The sequence below is a fragment of the Limanda limanda genome, chromosome 8 (assembly GCF_963576545.1).
Source record: "Limanda limanda chromosome 8, fLimLim1.1, whole genome shotgun sequence".
Lineage (NCBI taxonomy): Eukaryota > Metazoa > Chordata > Actinopteri > Pleuronectiformes > Pleuronectidae > Limanda > Limanda limanda.
Genome location: NC_083643.1, coordinates 12,591,059 through 12,606,640, shown reverse-complemented (window position 1 = coordinate 12,606,640; position 15,582 = coordinate 12,591,059).

The window sequence follows — 15,582 nt, the reverse complement described above, 5'->3', positions numbered from 1 at the left end:
AGCTTCTATACAGCCTCTGCCTTCCCCTATAGCAGTCTGCTGAGAGCTGCATCCACCCACAGCCTCAGTGGACAGGCTCCTGCTCTGGCTACTCTCCTTGTTTGGTCTCAGTAACCAGGGAGAAGAGAAGTCCAGTTGCTACATTCACGCCGCAGTGCCCACTGCTCTCTGTCCATATGTCAGTCCGTCTGCCTGATTGTCCGTCTGTATGCCCGAGCTCAGACTAATAAAATATGAATCAAAAATAAAAAAAAGGATCTCAATGAATCCAGCAAAGATATTGGAGGAGCTGATTTCCAAAACCTCAGTGTGGTTTGGTTGTCGCAGGCAAGGAAAGCAGGAAGGCAGGGCTGGAGCTGCTGTGTCTTCAGGCTGTGTTCCTCCTCTTGTGTCCACTGGAACCAGTCACCCTCTGGACAGGAGCCCAGGAGAAGGCAGGAGGAGTGGGGAGAGGGGAGGAGCGGGGGGAGCCTCGTGCCTGGCGTGCAGTCTCTCTGCTCCGAGGAAGAAAGTGAAGCTCAGGCTCCCAAACTCTGCTCACGCTCCACCAGTCAGGGAGGATCCTAACCTCAGCTCAGACCTCAGTGAGTCAGTTAAGATGCTCTCTACCACAGCTACTGATCTGGGCAGAGGCCAACTGCCACAGTGTGTGTGTGTGTGTGTGTGTGTGTGTGTGTGTGTGTGAGGAGACGCCTGTGTGTGAGTGGCTGGTTAGTGTGGGGAGTGTGTATGAGCTTGCTGAAAATTGCCTGCTCCTTCCTCTCAGATTGTCTTGAGGTGTCTCTCGCCCCCTCCCAGGCAGCTCGATTAGAGTGCTGCGTCTCTCAGACCCTCCCTGGCTCTCCTCAGAAATACTGCCGCTCCTGTCACTCCACAGACCACCCCTCACCTCTCCTCCTCTCCCCTCACCCTCCTCCTTCACATCCTCCTTTTTTTCCCTCTTCTCTCTCTCTTCTACTTCTTTCATTTTCGGTCATTGCCCTCTTTTTATGTGTGTGTGTGTGTCTCCTTGTGGATAGTCATTATTACTGTTGTCGTGTATTCGTTAGAGTAGATCATGTTGGTGTATTTTCAAAACATAATTACGGGCTTACGTTTATCATACCTGCCTTCTGGACTCTCAGACATTCTCAGGGAGTCCTCCAGATGTTTATCTTAGAAGTTCTCTACCTTTTTGAAATGACCTTTGACTCTCAGAGTGACCTCTCACTTGCTAATGGATGGGAGTAGAAGGAATGTTCTTGACCAATGCGTCTTCATGTTCGGACACAAACACATGTCCATCTTTAGTAAGAAATCTCATGGGGACCGGCATTTACCTGAAGTCATGGGCGGAACCAAACTCTCTATATAATGTGTGTTTGACCAAGGCCTGTCAGACTTCACCATTCGGCTGTGTGATTTCTCCGAGTCTCTAGAGCTCGTCCTGACCTGTACTACTTTGTTTAATAAACATCATTTTACTTGTAAGTACTGGGTCCGCGGTCCTTCCCTTCATCATGAACTTCTACAACAACACGGCGACCTCTCGGCCGACAAGAATATACGTCACTGTTTCCATGGATTTTCACACAAGGTTTCTTTCATGGTGAATTCTTTCTTCCCTCTGCTCATATAATCTCTCCGTCTGTTTATCTGTCTCGCCATCTTTCGCACCTCAGCTCTGTAAAACCCAGTTATTAACTTGTCCTTGTCCGGCAATTTATCCTTTGAAGGTTCACGCCTGGTTTTTAGTCTGTCTGAGCAATGAGTTAGTTTCTGGTCTATTTTTCTCAGTAGTTTACCTGCATTAGCATTAGCACACTTATTCAGGTATTATATGGTGTAACATGCTGAGCTCTTTGACACGCAGTCTTGTGCCCTGTCTCTGCAGTCTTTTGATCCGTCTCAAGGTCGGCAGCTCTCTGAATGTGACTGACAAACATTAGAATAAAATGTCATGCAACAGGATTCGTTATTGAATTTGCACGTATCCCTCAGGAAAGTCCCACAGGCATCCAGTTACTGATGCACGGCTCTTTGCACGGCACTTTGAAATACATCTGTTTCTCAGTTTCTCTCTCATGGCAGTGTGGTGACACCAACATTATGTCATACTGAGAGAATTCCAAACAATTTGATTTTTATTGGTTTCTAAATTTGTGTGTGCACAATGGAATATATATATTTTTTTGTAATTAATAAGATTGTTGCCTATTGGTCCCTATATTTTGATCAACAGCAAAAATAAAAAAACATATTCCAACATGACAAACTCATCTAGAGGCAAAACAAACAAGTAGAGCAGAATAAAAAGGATGAACAAATAAAGGTGCGACTAAAACAAGTGAAAGGGATACGCATAGTGTGAATATCAATCTAAATATATACCCATCGACAAATGTCAAACCTATAAATTAAGATATATACAGAATTGGAAAGTGATTGCATTAAGCTGTAGCAGCTGCATCCCCCCATCCCCCTGCACCACCCGGGATCTGATGACTCCAACTCCCACGTTGCACCTGTTCCACGCCAGAACAGAAGGACTTTGTGTGTGCGGAGGTCTCGTAACATACACTATCTGTGTTATCCCAGTGCCACGGTGCAATTATAGACCCTCATCTGTTGTTGAGAGTGAAACAACTGTCAGCTTCCTGGGCGCCGACGCTCTCCGGTTTGACGGTGACACACATTTCCATCAGTCTGAACCTCGGGCAATTAATGTGAGAGCGGATGCTGGAAGATTTTCTTAATCCACCAGCTCAGATGAATAGGTGTTTAAAGGAGGCTAATGCACTCGCAGCATCCACTCACTCGCGCCGGCTCCTCCGTGACCGACAGCAAGTCCACTTCCTTCTCCCTCTTTAATGGCAGTAATCAGTCAGCAATCTGCCTCATACCACAAAAAGCAAGAGGAACAACTCTCCACCTCTCCACTCCTCCCTCCCCAACAACCCCCTCTCTCACTCTGTCACCGCTTCCCTCCCCTTCTCTTGATTTGTGTTACACTCTCGGCCCACTGATGTCTCCATTAGCATGATTCCCTTTGTGCTCTGGCTCGTGCCAAGGCCCCTCCCATGCAGCATTTTTTCACACGGTAACTTCAGCAGCCGTCCAGCCACCGGTCCTGTCCTTCCATTTAAATTCTGCCGTCTTACGTGCGTTCCTGGGATTCCACCTAGGCCTGGAATTTGTATCCGGCACGAAGAGCACTGTGAAGAAACCAGTACAATATCGTGCTCGGATTTCAAGGCAACATTCATGGTGCCTGTCATACAATCCTAAATGGCTCCTTTCTTCGGCAGCTGCTTGAGGAAGCCCGGGTGTGTGAAACGATCGTTTGATTGAGTGCTGATGTCTAGTGTTTGTTTGAATAGGCCATGTCCAAACGTCTGGCGGCATATCTTCCATGCTCTCTGAACACCCAAAATATTTTCATTCATGTTAATGCTGTGTCAATATCCGCCCTGTTCGGCAGGAGCCTCTCTCTCCTTCCTGCTTGACCCGCACCCTCCCCCTGCCCCCACAAGATAATGTTTACGTCCATGCAAGTATCTGGAACTGTGTGCATTCATCTGCATTATGTTACTGTGTAAGAGACAGACTGACTTTAAGACAAACTATGCTTGTATGTGTCAAGATACATGAAAGTGTGTGTATGCAAGTGTGTGTATATCCACCTCTGACTGCCTGCAGGGTTTCCCTCTCTGCTAGAGAGAGAGAGAGAGGTCAGGCCTCTGGTGTCCTGCGGCAACAGAAGGGGTGCTCTGAGGATCCAGTGTTTCAGAGCTTCATGAGATTCTCCAAGCGTTTACACAGGTGGCTATCATATGGTGACTGAAGATTGTCCCCCTGGCACACACACACACACACACACACACACACACACACACACACACACACACACACACACACACACGGAGAGACATCAGTCAGAATTTGAAGGCAGGTAGCAGTACTTGTGTCCTTGTTATTGATCCGTGATTATTGTTCATCGCTCGTGTTCTTGCATAAAATCTCGCCAAGACACACAGAATGATCCCATTTCTGAAATTCACAGCCTCTGTCAGACAGCTCAAGTTGCATTGTGTGGGATAGCATGCAGAGAGAGACAGTGGATTATTACCACAGATAAACAAACCAGGAGAGAGGCAGGCGGCGGAGATGTAGACCTGCTCTGACTGAGAAGCCAGGTGTGTTATGGTTGGCTTAGCTGTGTCTGCTGGGTGTGTACATTATGGTAGAAACCAACGGTGCTCACCTTAGCACATTTGAATTCATACTTAACGCAGCGACTTCTCACATATGTCTGCAGTCAATGTAAGAGGAAAGACGTCTGTATATATTCAGTTGCGCTTCATTTGCTAGCATCTCTCCTACCGAGTGCTGCGAACCATCAGGTGAGACCCTAAGTGGGTGAACGTCTCACATGAGGGTCCAGGGCACCAAAGCATGGTAAATAGATTTTCCTTCCGCTGAAAACAAGAGACCACGATGTGTCATTCAATCTCGGTCGGCCTCAGATCTGCTATGTGGCCACCATTTTGGCTTCCTGTGATTGAGCTTCCAGGACATATTTCTTAGTTATAGGGTAAGTAATGGGAAACCCAGGCTCTGCAGTCACAGATGGTGAAGAGGAGGAATGGGTTACACCTCTGGGGTGATATGTGGAGGTGACCATCTGGCCTCATGTGTTCGTGTCCATCATCATGGCAACCATCACGTCTACAGGTGTGTGTTTGTGGGGGTGTAACCTGCATGATGCATGTCCTGTTTGAGCTTACGGGTGAAAACTGGCATGTGTTCGCACATGTGCAGAAGCAGAAAAAGCCCCCTGAGGTGGAATCCCCCAAAGCATTGTCATTTGTCACTTCACTCAGTGACATGTCCGAAATTTATGTTGCAACAAAACCACTTGAAAAGCTTCTTCTTTCTGTCTGTGAATCTGTAATTTCTGTCAAACATTTTGTCTCAAAACTGGTTGATCAATGTTAAGAGAAAAAATTTGTGAGAGCGTTGACAGACAAAGACTAAACATCTGCCTATATCATCGTTACTGCTTATCTCAACAGCCACCCTGTGATTTACGTAGGTTAAGATACACTTCGTTTAGCAGTCAAACTAAGACCCAAGGGTGGATACTTGGAAAACTGAGTTTAAAGCACCGAGGGCAAAAAGCAAAGCTGAACATTTCATAAGTTTATATGATACCTTCAGTTACAAGTAAAATGTCTCCTTGTTAAAAAATACATTTAAAAGTATCCGGTGCTCCTCAGTGTGTGTGACTATAAAGTTCCCATGTTTCTCCTGAAACCTCTGTGTTTATGAAATATGAATAGTATGAAAAGCACATGTGTATTTAATGAGATTACTGCCCTGCTACTTCAAGGTAGGCCCCCCCATGAGCTGCAGCTTCAAGGGAAATGTTGTTTCACTTTATATCTGCCTCCAAGTCCTCGGGGATCAGATGAACAAAATGGTTCTGGTTTGAATCTCGACATTGACTTGCTCAAATAATCTGAGGAATAAACACGGAGTTACTATAAAGAAACCTCAGGGACACTTATACCTCCACCAAGGCAGATTGGCTACTTAACCACCTTATTGCATATACACGTGGTGCATCCGACATAAGCTAGAATTGCAGAAATGTTTTGCAACTGTTTAAATTAAACACAGGCAAAATACCCATTCCCGGATACAGTTGAATAGAACGTTTGTTATCGTACAGTAACTTAATAAAGATCAACTCTAAGAGTTCTATGTTATCTCCAGATGTCTGATTTAAAAAACAAATAAATATAGTTTCTTGGGAAATTCACAAACCTTTTTAAGTAAGTAATAGGTACAATAAGTCGTATTCCCTTCTGGCCCATCCTTCAACCAGGTTCTGTGGTATTCTGTTCAGAAACACAACCCCTTCGGTAGAGGTAAAGGCGGAAGACATAAACTAGAAAAAGATGGACATGCACATCCATCAATTAAGACTGTGAGTCCTCCGATGGGTTTATCTGTAACCTGGTACATGTGTCTCTGAGCAAATTACAGGTTATGACATAGTGCGTGTTGTTTCCCACACTCCTCAAATCATGTCTTTGTCTGACCTCAGAGTTTGTTTATCAAGTGGGACGACACGTTGTCAAGGGGAAGAGGGTGAGTGGGAAGCTGAGAATCGGGTGGAAGGTATATGAAGGCTGATGCCTGTACCAGATGTTTTGATCCTTCTGGCACAGCTCTCAGTTGACCCGTTCACCTAGATTGCATCACACTCACTGCTCAGCATGGTGCTATCAGTGACCCGCGTTATCACTCCCTCTTATTCATGAAGAGGTCAATAAGTTTACTTTTCTCCCCCCCAGGCTCTGATTAATTACCTCTCAGTCTTTTAAATGAGAATGAGAGGTGTTCCAGAGGTTTCCTCAAACAAGCTTCCTGACATACTGTACATGCACACACATGCGCGTATGCCCAAGAATGTTGCAAGAAATACCATAACCTTATAAAGACAAAGATAGCCTTTACATATTTGACCAGCAAGGCCAAATACAGTATACATTGGAGGACATATCTTTTACCTGGAAATGTTTTTTGACTCGGACATCGAACAAATATATACAAACTGAAGAGACTGTGTTGTTTTTTTTTTACATTAAACTAGCGTTTTATTTTGTGGCTGTATTATAGAAATTCATAGTTGTCAACAAACCATTGCGACAGACATTCTGGTTCGTCCTACAACACGATGTCCAAAGTAAGTCTCTCTGATTTGGTTCCCTGTAAAGTCAAGAACAGCAGGAAACCCCTTTTATTTTCAGATGTTGCTCCATCAGAGGCCAGAGAGATAAAATGGTGAATTTCTTGCAACACTTTTCTCAATATCTTGTGTCATATCGGTCATAACCTCTGTGACGAATCTTTGAAACACTTTGGAATTTCACATTCCTACTCGACAGTCACCCTGATGCTTCTCAGTAGTTTTACTTCTCCCTGCCAGTGAGCTGAAAGACATTCCAGCAGAATTATCTTTTATTGGAGAAATATCATGGATTTTTTGTATTTTGGAGTTTCTTGTTTCTCATGGTGTGGATGCAGTTGTGTAACAGGGGGGCTGGGCATTCCCCAACCCTGCCTCTATAACGTTCAGTAATGTTTAGAGTTAGGGTTGGTTCATGCTTGTCTGAACCATCCCCTACTTATGCTGCTATGGCGTGGGACGCTTGGGGACTTCCCACGATGCATCTGAATGCATTCATATCCTATAGGAGCATAACTTGGCATCGTTAATCATTTGTGTGTCTTTTGTGCTTTGCGTCTCTCTCACCTCCAATCCTGTTAGTGTCTGCAGGTATTTCTGCCTCCACAGCTGCAGAGTCTGGATCTCTGACGTCAAACTTCCACACCTACTGGTCATTATTTCCATGTGCTGTCATTATCTTCTTCTCATTATTATTTAAATCAAATGTATAATACCTCCTTCGTTGTCTCATTCAAGAGTGTGAATAAGACTATTTCACATAATGTCACACTATGTCTGTTAATTTCATCATATGCCACAACTCCAACTTTTTCGCAGTCCCATAAAATGATTTCTTACGAATAAAAACGAATCTTACATAAGCTATAAAGCCCTGTTAATAAGTTACAGTTTCAGACTGACGCCAGTGTGGCAGCAATGGGAGCAGCGCCAGTTGGGCATCTGCATCGTCTGACTCTTTCATGCTTCCATAAACTCCACCGGCTTTGTTTGTGACTTCATGCGTCCATAATTACTGGACTTGCAATTCCACAAAAGCCACGCAAAGATCCACTTTGACTCTCTGTGGAGAGCTGGGGCAAAACACTGGGCTTTTTCTAAAGTCAATAAAATCAACACTTCATTCCGACCGACAAACACTTTTCCTGGAACACAACACGCTTGTTTGGGGTCGCACGTTTTGAGTCACCATGTGTGCACTCATCAGCGCAAACCGGCGTGAACTGCAAAATGTGGACTGTGTGGTAACTGAGAGAATTTCTCTCCTGGACCACTAATTGGAGAATGTGGCGACAGCACAAAACAGATGCAGTGTTTTCATGTGTTCGCCTCATTGAAGGGTTAGTTAACGGCTAAATTTAGACAGAAAACACCTTGAAACTGGCACCTGCAATAAAGCTGCAGTAAAGCAGGTGACAAAAACCATTTGTGTTCTGACAGCTGTCAATAAATAAAAAAGTTCCCAGTTTTCCATATGTCTATCTATCTATCTATCTATCTATCTATCTATCTATCTATCTATCTATCTATCTATCTATCTATCTATCTATCTATCTATCTATCTATCTATCTATCTATCTATCTATCTATCTATCTATCTATCTATCTATCTATCTATCTATCTATCTATCTATCTATCTATCTATCTATCTATCTATCTATCTATCTATCTATCTATCTATCTATCTTTCAGTCTATCTGTCTATCTGTCTGTCTGTCTGTCTGTCTGTCTGTCTGTCTGTCTGTCTGTCTGTCTGTCTGTCTGTCTGTCTGTCTGTCTGTCTGTCTGTCTGTCTGTCTGTCTGTCTGTCTGTCTGTCTGTCTGTCTGTCTGTCTGTCTGTCTGTCTGTCTGTCTGTCTGTCTGTCTGTCTGTCTGTCTGTCTGTCTGTCTGTCTGTCTGTCTGTCTGTCTGTCTGTCTGTCTGTCTGTCTGTCTGTCTGTCTGTCTGTCTGTCTGTCTGTCTGTCTGTCTGTCTGTCTGTCTGTCTGTCTGTCTGTCTGTCTATCTATCTATCTATCTTTCTGGCCGTCTATCTGTCCATCCGTCCATCTAAAGAACGTGTGGACATGAATATAAACACGCATTTATTTGTGTGCACATCCAGATTCTTGCAAAATTTCACAATTTAATAAATGTGGTTAACTTTACGCCAGGCCTTTGCTTATTAAACCAACCAAAAAGGAATTTGAATCAGATCTCTCCAATACAGTTTGGCCATGCTTTTGAGCCACGAATTCCTTATGTCCTCTAACGTTCAGTGAGCAGAGGGCTGAGCCCGGACGTCACAGAGCTAAGCCTTCCACTGGGTGATGAGTTCCAGGAGCTGCAGCTCCAGCCTCACTTAAACAATCTGTTACACAGTATGTAAGGGAGCCGCCAGGCTACAAGACACGTCTTTGTGATAAACCGACCTTCTGCTCTTTGGTGTCCCGACCTTTGACCCCTTGGAGGGTCACGCCTGAGGCCAGAGCCATCCATTGTCTGATCCTATCTCACCATCTCCTTTCAGCAGTGATGCTTGTTATCTTTGACCCCACCCCCCCTAATCTTTCGTGTCTTTTGCCTAATTAGCCAACAGTGTTTCTGTTGAAATAATCTTTTCTTCTCCTCTTTCTTTCATTCTACTTGGTGTATTTTTCCCCGTTCTACATCAGTCTGATCCTAATGTGTTGGGTAAACATGCACATTTAAACTCACCCACACTCAGATTCTTGCCAGGGCCAATATCGGACTGTCTAGACAACAACATTATTTGTGAAGGTGCTTCCAAACACACTTAAAAATTATGGGACCAATCATGGCGAAGTTTACTCCAATGTAATTGAATGTTTTTAGCTGCAGGAGATGAGTCAAGTGTGAAAGCTAAAGAGAGAATAAGACTTCACTTGTCTATTATAAAATTCCTGCAGGAGAAAAACAGATTCATACTATACCAGTTTGTATTCAGAAACCAATAAGCCTCTTACAATTTATGCATATATCCACAGTTATATGATATGTCACAAGGAGTGCTGAAATTATATCAGGGCTTGCTTAGCCGCTCCAAGTGGTCAAGTTCGTTTCTCTTTAGGAAAATAAGAATTCCCCATTTATTTAGCATTAATAGAAAAAATGCCAATCATCCATCCACCCTTTATATATAACGCTTATCCTTAGTGGGTCACAGGAGAAGATGTTGGAGGCCCACATAAAAACTACCATTCACACTCATTATCACACTTACAGACAGTTAACCTGACCCAATGTCTTTGGACTGTGGGAGGAAACCACGCAGACACGGGGAGACCATGCAAACTCCCCAGAGAGAGACCCCGGCCAAAAGGGGATTCAAACAGGTATCTTATTGCTGTGATAGGGCTAACCACTGCACCACAGCGTATTGTGTAATGAGCTGTGATATTATGTGGTCAAATCTATGTAAACATAACACCAACCCATGATGGTTCTGTAACAATAACAACATTGGATCATGTCTGCTCCGCAAAGGAAATGAGCTCAAGGTCTTGTCATACCTCGAGTCTAAACCTCTTGTGTTCTGCTGTCAGTCCGAGCAGAGAGGCATGTGAGGCTCCTGCCAACAGTGCAAAACAAGCACGACCACTGCCAAGCTGCCACAGCGAAACACTCAGGCCTCTGTTTTTACCCCAGGCGAGGAGGAGTGTGCCCCTGCATACAAACACAAATGACCGATGGAGAGCAGAAAACAGAGACACACGCAAACCAAGCTTGAAAGCATTATCCATCGATAATTTATAGTAAACCAACGCCCAGTTTCTTAAATTAGATTTTCAAGGGGAATGATTTCATAGCCTCCTACTCACACTCAATTGTGCATACACGAACCTCCACCAGCAGTTTTTAACTTTGTGACGCAGGCAGAGACACTGCCAGAAATCTGCAAGCCTTTCATAAGTGACAGCTGGGGAGGAGAGAATAGCTCATTCCCTCTCTGTGGACAGTGCTGTGATATACCATGCTCTGCTATAAGGTGGCAGGACTGAGGTCTGACGTGCACATGTTATTTCTCGACTGGTTAATGGACTGGATGCTGTCAGGGGTCACGTCAGACATGTTGTGGCTGGGTGACTCGTGCTGGCCTCTCAGGGTGATGCATTTCTCTCCATTTCTCACTTCTTCTTGAGTCTAATTGAATTTCTGTGGTTTGCGTCAGGATCCAGACTTCAACAATTATGTGGATGCGTATATACTGAACTGAAACTCTGCGTGGATTCTTCTACTTTTGGAATTTCAACATCCATCTTGCACATAAAACCAGCATGTTGTCTCACCTCGTGACCCGGAACAGACCGGTTAGCAGGCACGGGTGATGTGTGCTCGTGTCTCCAGCAGAACCCCACTGTGTCTGGTGAAGCATCGACCGCAGTGTATTATCACTAGTGTTAAGTAAATGGCTCTATCTTTGCTCCATTTCACTTTTTCCACGTCTCCCAATAGGAGGGAGTACACTCATGCCTCTTCCCTCGCCGCTGCAGTAAAAAGATGATGAGTGTCTGAGGAGCAGGGTTTGACACACAGCTCCGGCCAACTTGTGTTCTTATGAATCCACTCAGCTGCAAGCCAGATGACTCTTTATCGTCGAGACTCCCCCGGTGAAAGAGACACAGTGACTTATCACACTTATCTCACTCCATTTCTACGTTGTTCAGTCTTTTTTATTGAACCTTTTTATTTATTTAAAGAAAAACACAAAAACATATAGGCTACACATGTGCACAAAACATAGAAACTAGACAAAAGAAAAAAACATTGCTAAAGGGAAATAGAGTGGACCCCACCCAGCCCATCCCTGTGTCCACTCCACCGGTCTCTACAGAGCAGCAGTGCAAAAGGTCCTAGAGGTCATTTAAAGTGAATACTGAGCCTCGAGGAGTACACAATGTCCACAACATGCACAATGTCCACAACATCCGTCACAACCCAAGCATAAAAGGAGAGGGAGTTGGGAGGCTTCCAACACAAGGCAACCATTTTTTTGAGGGGGCTGCTGTGAATAAAAGTATCTAATCTAATTGGTCATTGAGAAGTTTGTGATCTACTATATTAAGATCATTTAAAGGTATTTAGATCATTTAAAGGTATTTTTGAGTCTCATATGTCACCATATTAGTTTTTTGCCTTTTCAACATTTAAGTGCAAAATGGAAAATTTAATTGAACATGAATTACTGACAGAGGAAAGCACCAAGCTGAACTTCTGATGAAAGCAACTCGCCTAACCATTAATCATAAACTTGACTCAAAGTAGCAGAGCAGTTTCAGTGCAATGAAAACAGCAGCATAAAAGCCATTAACTCCTTTCTGGATTCTCACTCGCTCTCTCGCTCTGTCACCCATGTGTCAGTTTTTCCACTGTGTGTAGTCGCCCTTTGTGTGCGTCAGGGCGGTCCTCCTCACTCACCCGTGGCCTTGGCTGGGAGTCAAAGGGGGGAGCTGCTTCTTTTTCCATCAGGCTGAGGGGCATGTTGGAGCTGAACCTTAGTGAAAGAGGTCCTCTCAGCCACTGGAGGGCAGTCACACTCTGCTGCAGAGAACAAAGTGTGTAACAGTCGTTTGTCTCTTATTGTGATTTAAACTGGGTTTAAATTTGATTTATTGTCAGAATTTAACGTTTTAATAATCCTATAATACTATACTTGTATACCAAAGTTTAGTAATGTCAGACAATTGTCAGAAATCCAGGTTATGACCCTGAGATTTGAGATTATTTTGTAAACCTGGACTCTTTTCATCTGAGCTGAACACAGATACCAACAAATACAATGAGCTAGTGAACATAGTGAATAACAACAGTGACACACACAGTGTCAGGGTCTTAATGAAAAAATTTCTATCACATTACATTACTCACCACAATGTGTCCCTTTGTCCATGGTCTGAAGGTATTCTCAAAGTGTGTGGCTTTGATTTACAGTAATATCTAATATATATATTACTGTATATGAAAGTGTGCTGCCTTAAGTCAATAAATTGTTGATTGCTTTAAACTATACTTGCGGGGTCTGACAACCTTGTGCGGGCAAAATGTTGGACTCCACTTGGTATTTTCATTTGGGATAGAATTGGTGTGTGTGTGTGTTTGTGTGTGTGTGTGTGTGTGTGTGTGTGTGTGTGTGTGTGTGTGTGTGTGTGTGTGTGTGTGTGTGTGTGTGTGTGAGTGTGTGCGTGCGTGTGTATATATACTCTCTACTCTGACATGCAGCGTGCTGGAAACACTAAGTAATGTTCTCTTTGAAGCTCCTGGACCGAAATTAGTGATCTCCCACAGCAGCAGTTGAACTGACAACTGAGGTCAAGGTCAAAACCCAGGTGAGACATGTGCTGACTGACCTTTGACCTCAGATCAAAGTTGACCAAAAGTATAAAGCAATTTGACTAGTGGGTTTCAAAGCTTCCTGGATGTAATGTTTAAATATGTCAAAGGCCCTGGTGAACACAAAATGCTTTATTTGGTATAAACACTCTATATGTGTTTATTTATTGAAACCACCAGATGGCAGTAGTCGAACAAATTCATATTAAAGTTCTGTCAAATCCTTGAGAACTGATTGTTTTGATTGTTTTTCTGTTTTTTTTGGGGGGGGGGGGGGGGGGTTCTACTTGAGTTGCAGAGACTAAAAACCAAAGCTGCAGTGCATGTTTCACTCAACAACTCCTGTCGATATGCAAATGGAACAGTTGGGTTTCAGTTGAAAAACTGTGGAGGACCTCATGCATCATTCACAATGTACACTAACGTCCTAAAAACAACTTACAGTAATTTCTCTGCTGCCTGAGGCACGCTCACAATAATGCTCTTTTCAATTCACTTTACAGAAATAAGACACACTTGAGCTGGTCAGCCACAGATTTCTGATATATAATTACATTACTTACATTAACTACCTCTACTAATTACATCATTAATATGCCATTTTGTCTAAAATAGTATACTGTAGTTGCAGCAGCTTCAGGTTCCTCGGGCTGCACATCATTTATAGAACTTAGAAATATCCAGAAATTAACTGATTTGATTGTACACATGTAGGACTTTACTTTGAAAAATCTCCAAATCTATACAGTAAATATGTTTGATATTCAGTATGTAGGTAGTGAGATAGGTCCTGAACACAGGCATATCAGTCTCACTCTGGACTTATTGAGCAAAGTGTTTTTACAGTACTTTGAAATATCCAGAAATTATCTATTCCACAGTGAAAAAGTTGTAGTTTACTTTGAAAAATCTCTTAATCTATACAGTAAATATGTTTGATATTCAGTACATTGATAGTCAGAGAGGTCCTGAACACAGGCATATCAGTCTCATATCCAGAAATTAGCTAATTTAAGCTAAAAATGCTATTCATAAAAATTACACGTGAGACGGTGTATACTTCTTGTGAATATAATCCAATCTATTTCCTTTTCAATTATGCTTTTTGTATATGCTCCATGTCAACTGTATATTTGGAAAAAACGCGTTGGATGCGTTTACCATAAATGTCAGTATATGCGCGAGGTAGAATTTCTGTGTCGGGTGATTTGACCACAGAGACGCGAGTGTCGGCTGGCTTGACCGCAGTCTCACCACACAGACTCCATCAGGAAGACGGCCAGACAGCGGCTCTTCTTATATGTATGATGATATTCTATTTGATACTATTGATACTATGTAATTACTTGAGCATTGCTAGAAGATTGCCTGTGACTCAAGCATTCATTGCCAGCGACTGCTTGTTATTTTGTGAATTATTGGCTTGGTTATAGCGATGACTTGCATTGGTAAGCATTACCTCCTCGTTAGTATAGTGGATAGTATCCCCGCCTGTCACGCGGGAGACCGGGGTTCAATTCCCCGACGGGGAGTTCAAACACATTTTTCGACATGAATGCCAGGATTAGGAAGAAGACCAACCAGTTCATTAAAGACCCCTATCACCCTTTCTATTATATATTTGAAATGTTTTATATTCTATTTTGTATAATTTTATTCAATATTTTTGCTTGTATATATTCTGAGCATTGCTAGAAGAGAGCCTGTGACCCAAGCATTTCATTGCCAGCGACTGCTTAATGTAATTGTTGTGCATTTGACAATAAACTCTTGAAACACAACACAGACCACTTTGAAACAGATTAAATGAGACCAGGACTTTATGAAGAGACATTTATTAGTTCAGTAGAATACATCACCATCGTAATCATCACCACCATCATCATGCCTAAAAGCAGCAGCACTTCAATTCCTCACCTCAGCTGTATGTCAAACGCAATGAGGCGCCCTATAGTTTATCTTAATAATGATGATCTTATCTTATCAAACTCATCTCCACTGAAAAGTTCCTCAGCTCCGGTTCCACAGCCTGAAAACCTCTCCCTGGTTCCGGCTGTTCCTTAAGTCCAAAGGTCACGGCTCCCAAAAGCAGATGAAGTGTTGCAAACGCTCACAAGACAAGGTCACGTGACGCATCCACGTGTTGCTGCAACGCTCCACTGGCATTGTTCATTGTTAGGAACCGTTCTGTGGACAACGCGATCCACAGCGAGGATCCTGTTCCGATCTCGTGAATACCTTTACCTCGGGAACTATCCATTATACAGAGTCCTAACAGAATCTAGTATTTACATCTTTGAAATAGTTAATATTGCGTACTGCATTAGCAAACAAGAGTAGAACGATGACAACATCAGACTGGTATACAATAGTACTACAATAGTATTCACATGCACTAGTACACAGTGTCATACTTGTCAAACATAGACCATAGAATTTATATTTACAAAATGTTCACAGCTACATTCTAGTTTTGTGTGTGTGTGTATTGTGTATCGGATAGATGCTTGTTATA